Source organism: Pogona vitticeps, chromosome 6 (assembly GCF_051106095.1).
Source record: "Pogona vitticeps strain Pit_001003342236 chromosome 6, PviZW2.1, whole genome shotgun sequence".
In the NCBI taxonomy this organism is placed as follows: domain Eukaryota; kingdom Metazoa; phylum Chordata; class Lepidosauria; order Squamata; family Agamidae; genus Pogona; species Pogona vitticeps.
The window spans coordinates 26,732,494-26,744,648 of NC_135788.1; the positions used below are offsets into that span (position 1 = coordinate 26,732,494).

Sequence of the window (12,155 nt, forward strand, 5' to 3'; positions counted from 1 at the left end):
ACAATGTAGTGTCTGGATTGTGTTCATCTGTGTTTTGTTTGGGCTTCATTCTTCCTGACAAATTATGAAGGCATATAAAACTGTTTGCTGTTGCATTAAATAAAGCAGATGCTGCTCATTACTATTTCTGTCATCTATTTCTTGCTGCATTCTAAGCTGCTGTCAGTGGGTAGCATGTTTACTTTCAAATCAGGAAATAAACAAACAGTTCTGTGACCTTCGCTTGTGATATTTATTTATTATGAATTATGCATAGTTTATTAGCATAGTGTTAATGATGAAGTCATAATGGACTATGAAAGTATTAGACACTCCATAAGAAACAGGACCTGTTTACATACAAGGTGGCTGTGGATACAGCAAAAATGTGGGTACAGCATCAAAAGATGTGGTTGAGAATTAACGTTTCTGCACAGTTTATTGTCCAGTGCATGGATATTGCGTTCTCATTTGTTCTTCATGATGTACGCTTCTCCTGTCATGAATATGACCTAAGATGAGAGAGAGAAAAATGAACAAAACAATCCACACTTACACAAAATGACAGTCTGCATTAGATCTCGGGCCTTTCTTCAGTCACCCTCTCTTTCTCAGAAATTTATTTTAGGCATGGCTGTAAGCATCCAGGGCATGTTGGCTGGGAATTCTGGGAGTTGTAGTTCAATTCCCCCCCCCAAGCTTTGCTCTAGGAATATTGATATGTCAGAAGTTGCTTTTTGCCAGATTGGAATATGTGTCCATTGAGCTTGCTCTGGCAGAAGCTTATTAAGGTCTAAGAAAGAGGTCATTCCTGCCACCTGCTCCTGAACCTTTTTTTCACCTGCAGATTTCAGGGACTGAACTGGAAACCATATGTGTATAAACCATATGGTTTTCCAGGACTGAGATAGGTCTTCAGCCCTGTCTCTGAGGTGTTGCAATTATTTGTTATTAAGTTCTGAAAGAATGCAGTAAACTAGTACTGAGGTCGTGACGAATGAAAGCGAATAATTCTTCTGTAAATGGGAAGAAAGGCAAAAATGGTTTATTAGTGTTCATTAACTAGGAAATCTATCTAAAGCTAGGATACACGTCTGTAGAAGTGGTTTTCATGCTTGCAAGTCTGCTGCTCTGTCTAGCTAAGACAGAGGTGCAAGAAGAAGCAGGAAGTGGCTTCACAGAGAGAAGAAGGAAGGAAGAGCATGAGAGTGGCAATCTGCCCTTAGGTTTAGGAGAGGGGAGAAACCAACAAGAGGCGAAAATACTCTTGGGCTAATTACCTGTTCATTACTACTGCCACTGCCCTGCCTCCCCACATCATTGTTTGGATCACTTGCTACATCAGTAGGCGCTCTGTTCCAACAGACACATGCTACAGTTCAGTGGTAGAGCATGGGCTTGAGTCACAGGAAATAATGTGGAACATTATACAGTACTATGTAATGGCAGCCTATATGTATACAGCATTAGTATTCCATAATTCCATGGCCCAGGCCATGCACATATGATAATGAACACACACGGCAAAGACTTTTCAGGGCAGAGACTGGGGAGATGCCTTTCCGTTTCTTTTTTTTTTTAACTACCAGAATTCTCCAGGAATTCCCCAGTCTGCCCACAAAGCTCTCTATAGGGCACCCCACAAAAAAACTACATCTCCTAGAAACCTCCCAAGACGCACTGCAAACATTTCCTGTTTGTAAAGCCTGGAGATAAAGGCCTGTTCAGGTGAGTGAAATGTAGGTTTCTGTAGGCATATGTATGTGGAACTCCCAAAATTCTGCCTGGGGAATTCCTGGAGACTTCTGGGAGTTGGAATAAACAACAACAACAACAACAACAACAACAACAACAACAACAACAACAACAACAACAACAACAACAACAACAACAACAACAACAACAACAACAACAACAACAATGGATAGCAACCCATAGCAGGGACACTGGTTCCTGAAGGGCAGGGTCAAATGGGTTTGAACTAATCAAGCCTTTATAATATATTAACAATTTAATCCTGTATTGTGGATATCACTCCAGGTGAATTGCACATGCCACAAGGTTGATATTTTGACAGTTCTACAGGTGTATTGATTTACATTATATTAATAGCAAAACTGATCAATCAAACAAGCAACCCATATATTCAATTCTGCAGGAAGAAAAGCTGCAGAACATGTTCATTCTTACTAGGGGTGTGTGTTAAAGTATGTCTGCAGGATTCTGCTGTATTTCAATTCTGCTGTATTGAACACTGGCAGGGGCAAATAAAATGAACATGTTGGAGGACAGATTGACGAGATTAATATCACGTCTAGGAATGAAGGTTTGTTTCACAGCAACTGTAAAAATATTTTTAATGATATTATGAAATATTTACTTTTGAAATTTATATCATGCTTCAAGGCAGATAAAAAGAATAAAATACTGTTGTTATTGTTGTCGTAATCATTGTCTTCATCATCCCGATCAATTAAAACATGCAAAGAAGTTAACCTTGGGACCTTCTTGCATGCAAAGCCTGAAAAGAGAAGGGGCAGAAAGTGTTCTATTAGTTTAAATTCAATTTTTCTTGTGCCAAATCAGGGTAATGCCAATTTATTTATTTATTTATTTATTTATTTATTTATTTATTTATTTATTTATTTATTTATTTTATTTCTATCCCGCCTATCTGGTCATACTAGACCACTCTAGGCGGCTTACAATCAGAGCAACAATAAAGTTATTAAAAACATTACAGGTGAACAGAAATAGAAATCAAAGAATATAAAAGAAAAATCGTCAGGATTTTGTCCTTTGGTTTGTCATTCTGGCACTCCACAGTATCAATAAGCTAGCTTTTCTCTGATCTGTAAAGCATATACCAGAGCTACACCTGATAAGACAAAGCAGGACATGGCCTATGGCACTGTCGTCATTCCTGACCATGGCTGCATGTTAAGAGTACAAAGCAGTGTCAGTTTGTAGGCTGGATGCTGAGAAGACCTAAAGCTGAGCAACAAACAGAGCCTCAGTCTAGGAATCTGATCTTGCCAAAAGCAGCCTCTCTGCTTGAGAAAAATAAAATAAAAATGGCACTGCCTCCCAAATAAATGAGCACTAAACTGTTGGTGTCAACACTGATTGGTGAAAATGGCAATAAGGAGAATGTGACAAATGAGAGACAAGTGTTAACTGTGAGAAACCTTTGCAAACAACATCTCTTTCTTTCCTGGGAGGATTTTTTGCCTTGCTGGAAAATACTGGATCTTTTGATGAAATAATTTATTCATCCTCACCTCTTCTTGAGCTGTGCACGCATGTAAGGAGGAGCTATCAGCGACATGACCTTTTTGAAACAGTTGTATATCTGATTCAGCTGGCAAAGTCCTTCACTCACACAGATCTGAGAGGCATCCAATGTCCTCTGATCTCAAAATCAAAGCCTGGGCTGTCATCTAAATGGGGAGAGCCATAAAGTGGTGGAAGCTTCAGGCTGCCTGGCTATCCTGTGATAGCTGCATGTGGCAGGAGGAACCGAATGGCAAGAATCTACCTGCTGAGCAAGTTTTCATATCCTGGGTGGCCCACAAATACTGTACACTACTAGTTCTCACTGGTGACAGTTCACAGGTGTACCCATAGGTGTTTGTGACCCGGGCAGGGGCATGGCCCCCTGAAATTTTTCAGTGAGGTGCCCCATCTGTTCAATCCATGACCCATCTTTGGGGATATCTGTGACTCACTGAGGGCTGAGTAATAGCAAATACAGAACCTGGAACAGTTGCCTTTGGGGGGATGCCAAATTCTGGAGTGGTCGTACTGGCTGATGGATTCTGGTAGTTATCGTCCAAAGAAATACAAAGGTCTGAACTGCATGTCTGAATCAGACATTGCTAGATTAATTTAAAAATCCATGCTACCCCACTAAAGATGCTGGGATTTCTTTATGGCCATTGTAACTAACTCTGGGTTTTTTAGAACATCCTTTTTGTAAGTCACCCTGAAAACACAGTATATAAACACTTTAACCAAAGAAAGAAATGATATATTAACTACAGTAGGAGAATGTCCATATTAATAGATTTGTCCCTCATCACTGAAGCCATTGGTCTCTCCCAGGCCCTGTTACTGAAAAGATAGGGGATCCATAACAATTGAAATGTATAGACATGTCTGTATTTCCTCATCAGCTTCTTTCTGAGGTAGCAGCCAGAAGGATTGTAGCTGATCAGTAGGTAGGCACATCTGTTAAATTATAGTTTGTTAATGGATAATCTTCACATTGCAAAAGTGTATATCAAGTATTTAAAAGAATAATTTAATCTTAGTGATGATTAATGATAAGATACTTTGCTATCTTGTCAAAATACCTGACTTGCTGAAAATGAGTAGATACATAAACTCCCCCCCCACCCTTACACAATAGTTTAGCCTACACAACTGGATTTGCGCCATCAACTTGCTGAAATCTGCTTTGGGGGAGTATAGTTTTCTTTGCATGACCTCATCCATGGGATGGGGGGGTCAGCACAATAGAGCAGGTTTCTGAGGTATTAAAAATACGACATCACTAAGCCTTGTAAAAAGAAGTGTAAGAACTGCCATGTCTTCTTCTTCCTCCTCTTTTTTTTTTTTTGTGTCTTCTTGGTCTCCTTCTGCTCCTTCTTGAACATGTAATTTAAGTGTAATGAATCAATATTGATTTAAAAAATAATGAATAGTGGTTATAGCCTGATCCTCCCCTTCTTCCTCCTCCACTTTTTCCTCCTAGCTGTGTGTCTGTAGCCATGGCAATGGTGTTTGCTGGCTTTTTAGCAAAGTGATGGGCTTGATTCAGCCCTAACTTTTCTCTCTTTTCCTCTTCTCAAACACTGGGCAAATTTGTGTTTGGAGACTACAATTCCCAGAACTCTCCAAGCCTCATGGTCACTAGCCGCACTCCCTCAAGAGCTCTGGAAGATGCAATCCAAAAGCACAAATTCTATGTTTTGGCTGGATTCACCTGCCTCTCTGGTCCCCAGCACTCAGGGTACAATCAGGTGGCAAGAAAGTTGTGTTTTTGATTGCACCAGAAAGGCTCCCTTTACTGGGACCCATCTCCCTTAAAGCAATCCTTCCATTCATTAAGGAATCACTTCAGCCTGGATCCAAAACATAGTAGCCCTACTGGTGGACCAAAAAGGTCCAGCTTGAGTAGGGAACTGGGTCAGGTGGGAGCTCTCCTCTATATACATTGTGTGATCACGGGGAAATAGCCTGCCTCAAAATGTGAGCTATTAGCCCCTGTGATCACACCCTCAGTAAACAGTATATCTTGCATCGGGAAGCATCCGTTCATACACTAGAATCGCCACATTGTCTTGTCTGGTTTGGGTCCCGAAACTGCTGGGAGCATTTGTTCCTTCTGCAAAGAGCTTGAAGCCATTACTTTTTTAAAAGTAAATTTCCCAGAATCCTCCAGCTAGCATGGCCCATGCTAGGTGGGGAATTCTACGAGTTGTAATGCAAAGAAGTAACTTTTCTCTAAGCTCTACTACTGTAGAGTGCAAATACTTCCCCAAGACCTAGTTAAGAAGCTTTATTTTGAAACTCTTGTATTACATCCTACTTACTTGATGGCTTCAGAGATAAGAGAGAAAATACAGGGATTTGTCATCATAACAATCACAGTGTACTGTAACTGTAAAAAAAAATCTGTTAAAGACAACCAGTTTTTTCCATAGAGGCTAAGGGGGAGCCAAGTGTAGCCCACCACAGCCCTTCTCTGCCACTGAGAAAAGCAGCTGGAATATCCCATGCTACTATACTCGCCGCAGTGATGATGGCAGTGTCCACCTCCACCTTTTTCATGTAATTGAGGAGCACAGAACAAGGGTCCAGTCCCTAGACTCATGCTCCCTGGAGGTATTTGGAAGTGAGGTTCCTGTTCCCATGAAAAAGTGGTGATTCTGTCTGCACTATAACAATGTCAACAGCCACAGTAGGTCCATAGAAACAAGTGGTGAGACATGAGACCTTTGAGATATTGCTTGAGTTATGGCAAGTAGTCTACAAGTGTGATTAAAATAAATAAATTGATAAATAAAAATCACAAGTAGCACGTTGCCTTCCTCCTTCACAATCTGGTGTCCTCTTAATTTGTTAGGACTGCAAATTTCACCTTGATAGCTAGTTTGGCCACTGATCTAATATGATGTTTTTCCTTAGGGCATTTTTATTGACATCTTGAGAGAAGAACCATACCGGAGGGGCTGAAACCACAGAGATGGGAAGAGTTACTTTTTTGGACTATAATTTCCAGAACCCTACAGCCTACATGACCAGTGGCTATGCCACCTCTGGGATTCTTGGGTCTGTGGTCCAATAAAGTGATTCTCCCATTACCAATTGAGGATATATTTTGTGTTAACGAGATGCCTGGTATCTCCAGTGAAAAGAATTAGATCACTGCTTCCAAACTTTGGGTCCCCGGTTGTTCTTGGACTAAAAATCCCAGAAATCCTGACCAGCACAGCTAGTGGTGAAGGCTTCTGGGAGTTTTAGTTCAAGAACATCTGGGGACCCAAAGTTGGGAACCATTGGGTTAGACAGCAGATGATGGTAAAGATCCCTCTTTGCCAGAGCTGCTGGACAGCCACTGCAAATCAAAGCATCTCTGTACCTGGATAGATTGACATCACCATTTCCCAATGTAAAGCATTGTGCAGTGATTGGAAAATTTATTTTGGACTGCAGCTCCCAGAGGTGTTAGGTTCTAGACCACCTCATTCCCTTTATAATAAAAGTTAGCTAGTGAATAAACCAGTCAGATAAAAAGATATTTCTGATACACAAACATACTTAATTTAATGCGGCCCCCTTCCTGATATTGCCATATCTCAGGGAGCTAACTGAAGCCTGTGGGAACTGCTTTTGTTGGTCTTCAGGTAGAGACATAAATTGCAAAGTAAGCAGAGGAGAATAATGTTTGATTTATTCTGTGTGGTGGTTTTGGCATCAGTTTCTTCCCAAGGCTCACTTGATCTTTTTAAAGCGTTTTTCATGTGTGTTGCACCTATAATACTTGTTTAAGAGGTAGTGCAAAAAGTCCACATTCTGTGTGTGTATATATGTGTGTGTGTGTTTATGTCTTTTAGGCACACATAATATTTCATGGTTGTTACACAAGGGTGCATTTCTGTGACATCATAAGGCACTATAACCTGTGATACCAGAAGCCCCACACCTTGTGTATTACTTCACAAAGGTTGTGATCCCAGGTTTTGGTCCTGATATCTCAGAGAATGGGAAGCTGCTCTTATGGCAACCTTACTCTTGTCTTGGTGGAAAAATTCTATTTTATGATGCTGCTAAACATATAAATTGGCTCCAGCTAGATTACGTCTATGATGGTCCTCCAACTCCATGATTTAACATATAAAGTGCCCAAAAACTATATGGATGGTGTGAAAGAAATTAACTCACTCTCCCAGTTAAAATGTCCCACCAGGATCAAGAGGTAACAAAGTGTCCCATTACAAGAGATATACTCAACAACGATGCAGAAAATGTTTGCCAGTTTCACAATATTTTAGGCCTTGATCATATAGATGCACATATTTTGAAACAGTAGAATGAAATAATAGTTTCTGACCTTCTTCCTAGAGTGTGCCATTTTTTAACTAGGGGAATTTCCCCTTTCTTTTGCCTTTGACAGTTACACATTCAGTGGGCATTTAATCTTCCAACGTGCAAGCTCAGAATTGCGTGATCACGTCTTTCTTTGGAAATGCAAAGCGGTGGGCATCTTGATGTGACATCTGAAACCTGTCCGTGCCTTATGGTTGCACGTTGTATTTCCTCTCCCTGTGTCAAGCTTGTCACAGAGATGTAGAACAGCAGCTAAATGATCATGATTATTTTGAAGTGTCAGATTCTGATCTTTCCCACATGGTGCTCCATGTAGGATGAGATTTTCCTAATGCATAAACAATAACTATGATTATGATGCTTGACAATGAAGGTGTTGGGAAAATGCTATTCTTGTGTAAAACCTGCCATTTTGGGGAGAGAGAATGAAAAAGAGTGCATCCAAGGCTATATTTTTGATGGTTTTTCCAAAGCAAAGTCAATGATGTCTTTAGCATCAGATGACAGGCAATATATTTTATCATTGCAACTATTGCTTTATTATTACTTCTACCAGGCCTTCCAAATTTGGGGAGGCCATGCACAAGCTCCTCATTGTGCCCTCCCAGATGTGCCCCCCCACTTATGATCTGAATACTCTGCAGTGCCAAGTGGGGCCATGTGCCCACTCAACATAAATGCAGTAGCCCGTGATGTCATCTTAAATATGTCAACCCTCCCCCATGTGCCTATGTTGTGCATGGGACTAGCTCCTCAAGACTCACCCCAGCTGGTACCTCTGTGTGCAGTGGGAAATCCACTCAACATGCTGCTACCATTGTAATCTACACAGATGCTCATATACAGAGAATAGTGCTCCGTTTGAAGAGCAGCAAAAAGGTGTCCTTTCTCTAACTCAAGTACTGTCTAGTCCAGGTCATATTTAAAGACAGAGGCTGGTAATCTGCTAAGGATTTGAGCATGCACAACCAACATTGTGCAGGCAGGTATGCTATTTGGTGAGGTGTGTGTCAGGTGACTAGTTGAACAATCATTTGCACAAGCCGACAAGCATGGCTTCTCCCTCACCTCTCAAGAACAAACAGAAGATGCCACCTCTGTCCAGTCCCAGATAGAGTCAAGAAAGAAAGGTGAGAAGGTAGGAAGTGCCAGGAGCAAGGATATCTACCTAGACCAGTGGTTCCCAACCTTGAGTTCCCAGATGTTCTTGGACTAACGCTTCCAGAAGCCTTCATCACCAGCTGTACTGGCCAGGATTTCTGGGAGATGTAGTCCAAGAAACATCTGAGGACCCAAGTTTGGAAACCACTGGTCCAGTGCAGGACAGACTAGAAAACACAGGGAGATCCTCTCTCTCTCTCTATCTCTCTCTCTCTCTCTCTCTCTCTCTCTCTCTCTCCAACCCCTTCTCCTCATGCAAGGACACGTATCTTTTGCAGTGTAAAATGATTTGCACCCAGACAAAAGCCCAAAACCAGGACATGAGGGCAAAACCCTCTCCCACCTCCAGGCAAGTGAAGCCCTTTTACAACTTTGTTACTTTAAATTAAAGAAAAACAGAGCTTGGAAGAGTTACCATTTCTTTCTGGAATGCTGAGGCGAAGCAGCCCCCCCCCCCTTTTTTATTACTGCGCCATGGCTCCAATGCTTTGAAAAGAGGAGAGGGGCTGGTGGAAGCAATATAAAAATGAAATAGTGGAGCAATGGGATCTAAAGTGAAGGGAAATTGCTTTCTACAAGCTGTGTAAACTTCAATTAGGGGACAAAGGCCTCTGTTCCCTTCCCAACCACAGAACATGCTTAGCTTGCACTCTCCTGATATTTAGGGTGGAGTGAGGGAAAGAGTGGTTTCTGCTACTTCAATCCAAGCTTTCAGATGCAGGGTACCCATAGGCAACCATATCCCAACTTGAAATGTTATATACGGACAGGACATTGCCTCAGGCAGCTGGGACTGGGGGGCAGCAATGGGAGTCTTCCTCCTGGTCTCTGGCCATTTTCCAATGCAGGAGGACAGAGTAACAAAGGAGGATACCACCTACAGGTGCCTCATGACCACCAATTTGAAGTAGAGTTCCTGACAGTCAGTGCACATAGCACCTCTACAAAAAACAAACTTATCCTCCTAAAACTTTCAAAATTATTTCTCTAATTGTGCTGCCTTCACAGTTCCCCAGTCTTATGGTTCTTTAGTTGTTTAATCATTTATGTACACGCACACATGCATGCATATGCACAACACAAGATAAACACACACTTGCTAAATCCTCACTCTAGTCAGCACCAGTCCCCTCTCTTTATAATTTTAGTATTTCAGAAAATGTTTGCCAATATGTTATTTCCTGTATAGCATGGAAGTATGTAAAAATGCTTCTTTTCAACACACCCATAAATCCAGAGCAAGTTAGCATAACATTTAACATGCATGCATGTGCTAATATAAGTGCACAGCTAGTAAACCTCTTCCATGTTGGGGGAGGGCAAGGTGCAGTCACAACGCTGTTAATCTATGGGGTAATACACTATGCTTTGACTGCAGTCGCTTTAATCTCCTATCTTAAATGGCCAGTTATTCCTTTATGCTGACAATTCTCTAGTTGCCACCTGGCAATAGAAGCCCATGAAACCAAGGGTTATAGCTTGCAAAAAGCTTTTTCCCCCCACAGTGTGATGACCTGATTACTGCTGTGATCACCCTTTATAGATCAAAGAAAGATTAGTGTGATTTTCTTTCTTTCTTTCTTTTTCTTTTTTTGTGTTTGTCTGGCACATCACAAACCTCTAGAAATGCAGTGGAAATAAAAAGATCCTGGCAGTGCAAAGAAAATTCATCCCAAAGAAGGTACAGTGAGAACATGGTGTTGAAATGAGTTTGCCCCATCAGCTGAGTAATTTCAGGTGGAGTTTTGAAATGCATACATATTTACTTGTTTCAAATTAATAAGGCTTCACTTCTGAAGTTAATTTGGAGTTCATATATTTAAACATCTTGAAACACATGCTCTGAGCATTAAGTAATGCTGCCCACTTTGCTTCTATAGATTCTTTACCCAGTCCGAATGCCCCATCAAAAACTAAAACATTGCAGTTATGGAGACAATAGCCTTTGGTGTTACAAAAAAAAAAGAAGAAGCTTTTTTTGGCATAAAAACAAGAAATCTTCTGATCAGGCTGGCCTAATTTTACTTCTAACAAATGGCACCCTTCCTCAATATAATGTACGGAATACCCAAAGCCAACCAAGTTATTCTGCCATAGCAGTCAGTCAGTCCATCAACATCTCTCCCCATCTGTACCAATAAAAATAAAATAGTAACAAATTAAATAATGTATTTCTATTTATATTCTACCTTACATCACAAGTAGTACCATGGTGGCCCACAGTATACACTAAAAGACATATTTATTAATGTATTTATTTAATTTATATTTCACTTTTCTCCCAGTGGAGAGATTCAAGAATTGCTACAAAGAATTTTAAAGTAGTTTAAAATAGAAAAGGTTGTAATATTAAGGACTATTAAAACAATTTAAAACATATTTTTTAAAAAATTAAAATCTCCTCCATTAAGACTACCTCCTTTGCAACAATTTACTTATAGTTTGTCTAAAAAGAAATATTTTTGCTTGCTTGCAGAAGGACAGCAGAGAGGGAGCTAACCGGCATTTCTATAAAAGAGAATTTCACGGCCTGGGAGCAGCCATCAAAAAGGGCCTCCCTTGTGTGAGCCATGAAGGATGCCCATGGGAGCAGTGGAACCAAGGGAAGGGATTCCTCTGAGAATCTTAAAACCGGGGAGATACAATCCTTTATATAACCTAGACTCAAGTCATTTAGAGCATAATAGGTCAAAACAAGCACTTTGTGTTTTGTCAGAAACTAGAAGTTGACCCAAGTCACTCTGGTTGCAATGTACTTTAGCACAGTAAGTTACACTAGAGTAGGCCCATTTGAATCAATTGAACTTAGAGAGGAGTTGACTCACCAAATAGGCTCTGATTCGGTGGGCCTACTCTAGTGTAACTTACTACACGAAGCAACAGGATTTCAAACATAAGTGAGCACATCAAAAATGTGATTAGAAATAAGCCGTGCAACGTGTCATCGAGGCATGTCCAATTTATGGTGACCTCGCAGGGCTTCTATAGCGTGTGAGATCTTGAAGAAGTAGTTTCATCAGTCCACCTCTCACTCCTGCTCCTGTTGCGTTCCCATGGCCATGGGATCTGAACTTCGATCACCCCTATCGTAGTCTGACACTCTATTCGCTATATTACTCTGGATGTCCATATTTTTTTAAAAAGCACTGAATAAAACACATTTTAACAACTATTTAAAATCTAACAAAGACACTTCCCCTTGACAAAAGCATAATCCTCAACAGCCAGTTAGGACCCGAAGGCCTTTTTAAATTAAAAAGTATTTGAGTTAATGAAGCTCGTTGTTTTTCTATGTCAACAAAATCTAGCGCTTGGGGCAGCTGCCCCTTTTTGCCTGTTGGAGGGCTGGCCCTGCCATTAGGACTGAGCATGCTCAGTGGCCTAGGAAGGCTGACTGACTG

General features: G+C 40.8%; 1 long non-coding RNA gene across 1 annotated transcript in view; it reads right to left on the reverse strand.

The window, feature by feature from the left end:
* Positions 1–218: 218 nt before the first annotated feature.
* Positions 219–12,155, reverse strand: part of LOC140708130 (uncharacterized) — a 41,909-nt gene continuing 29,972 nt past the window's right edge. The window contains exon 2 of the long non-coding RNA XR_012088285.2: positions 219–491. This is a non-coding gene — a long non-coding RNA (uncharacterized LOC140708130). The remainder of the gene's footprint in view (positions 492–12,155) is intronic.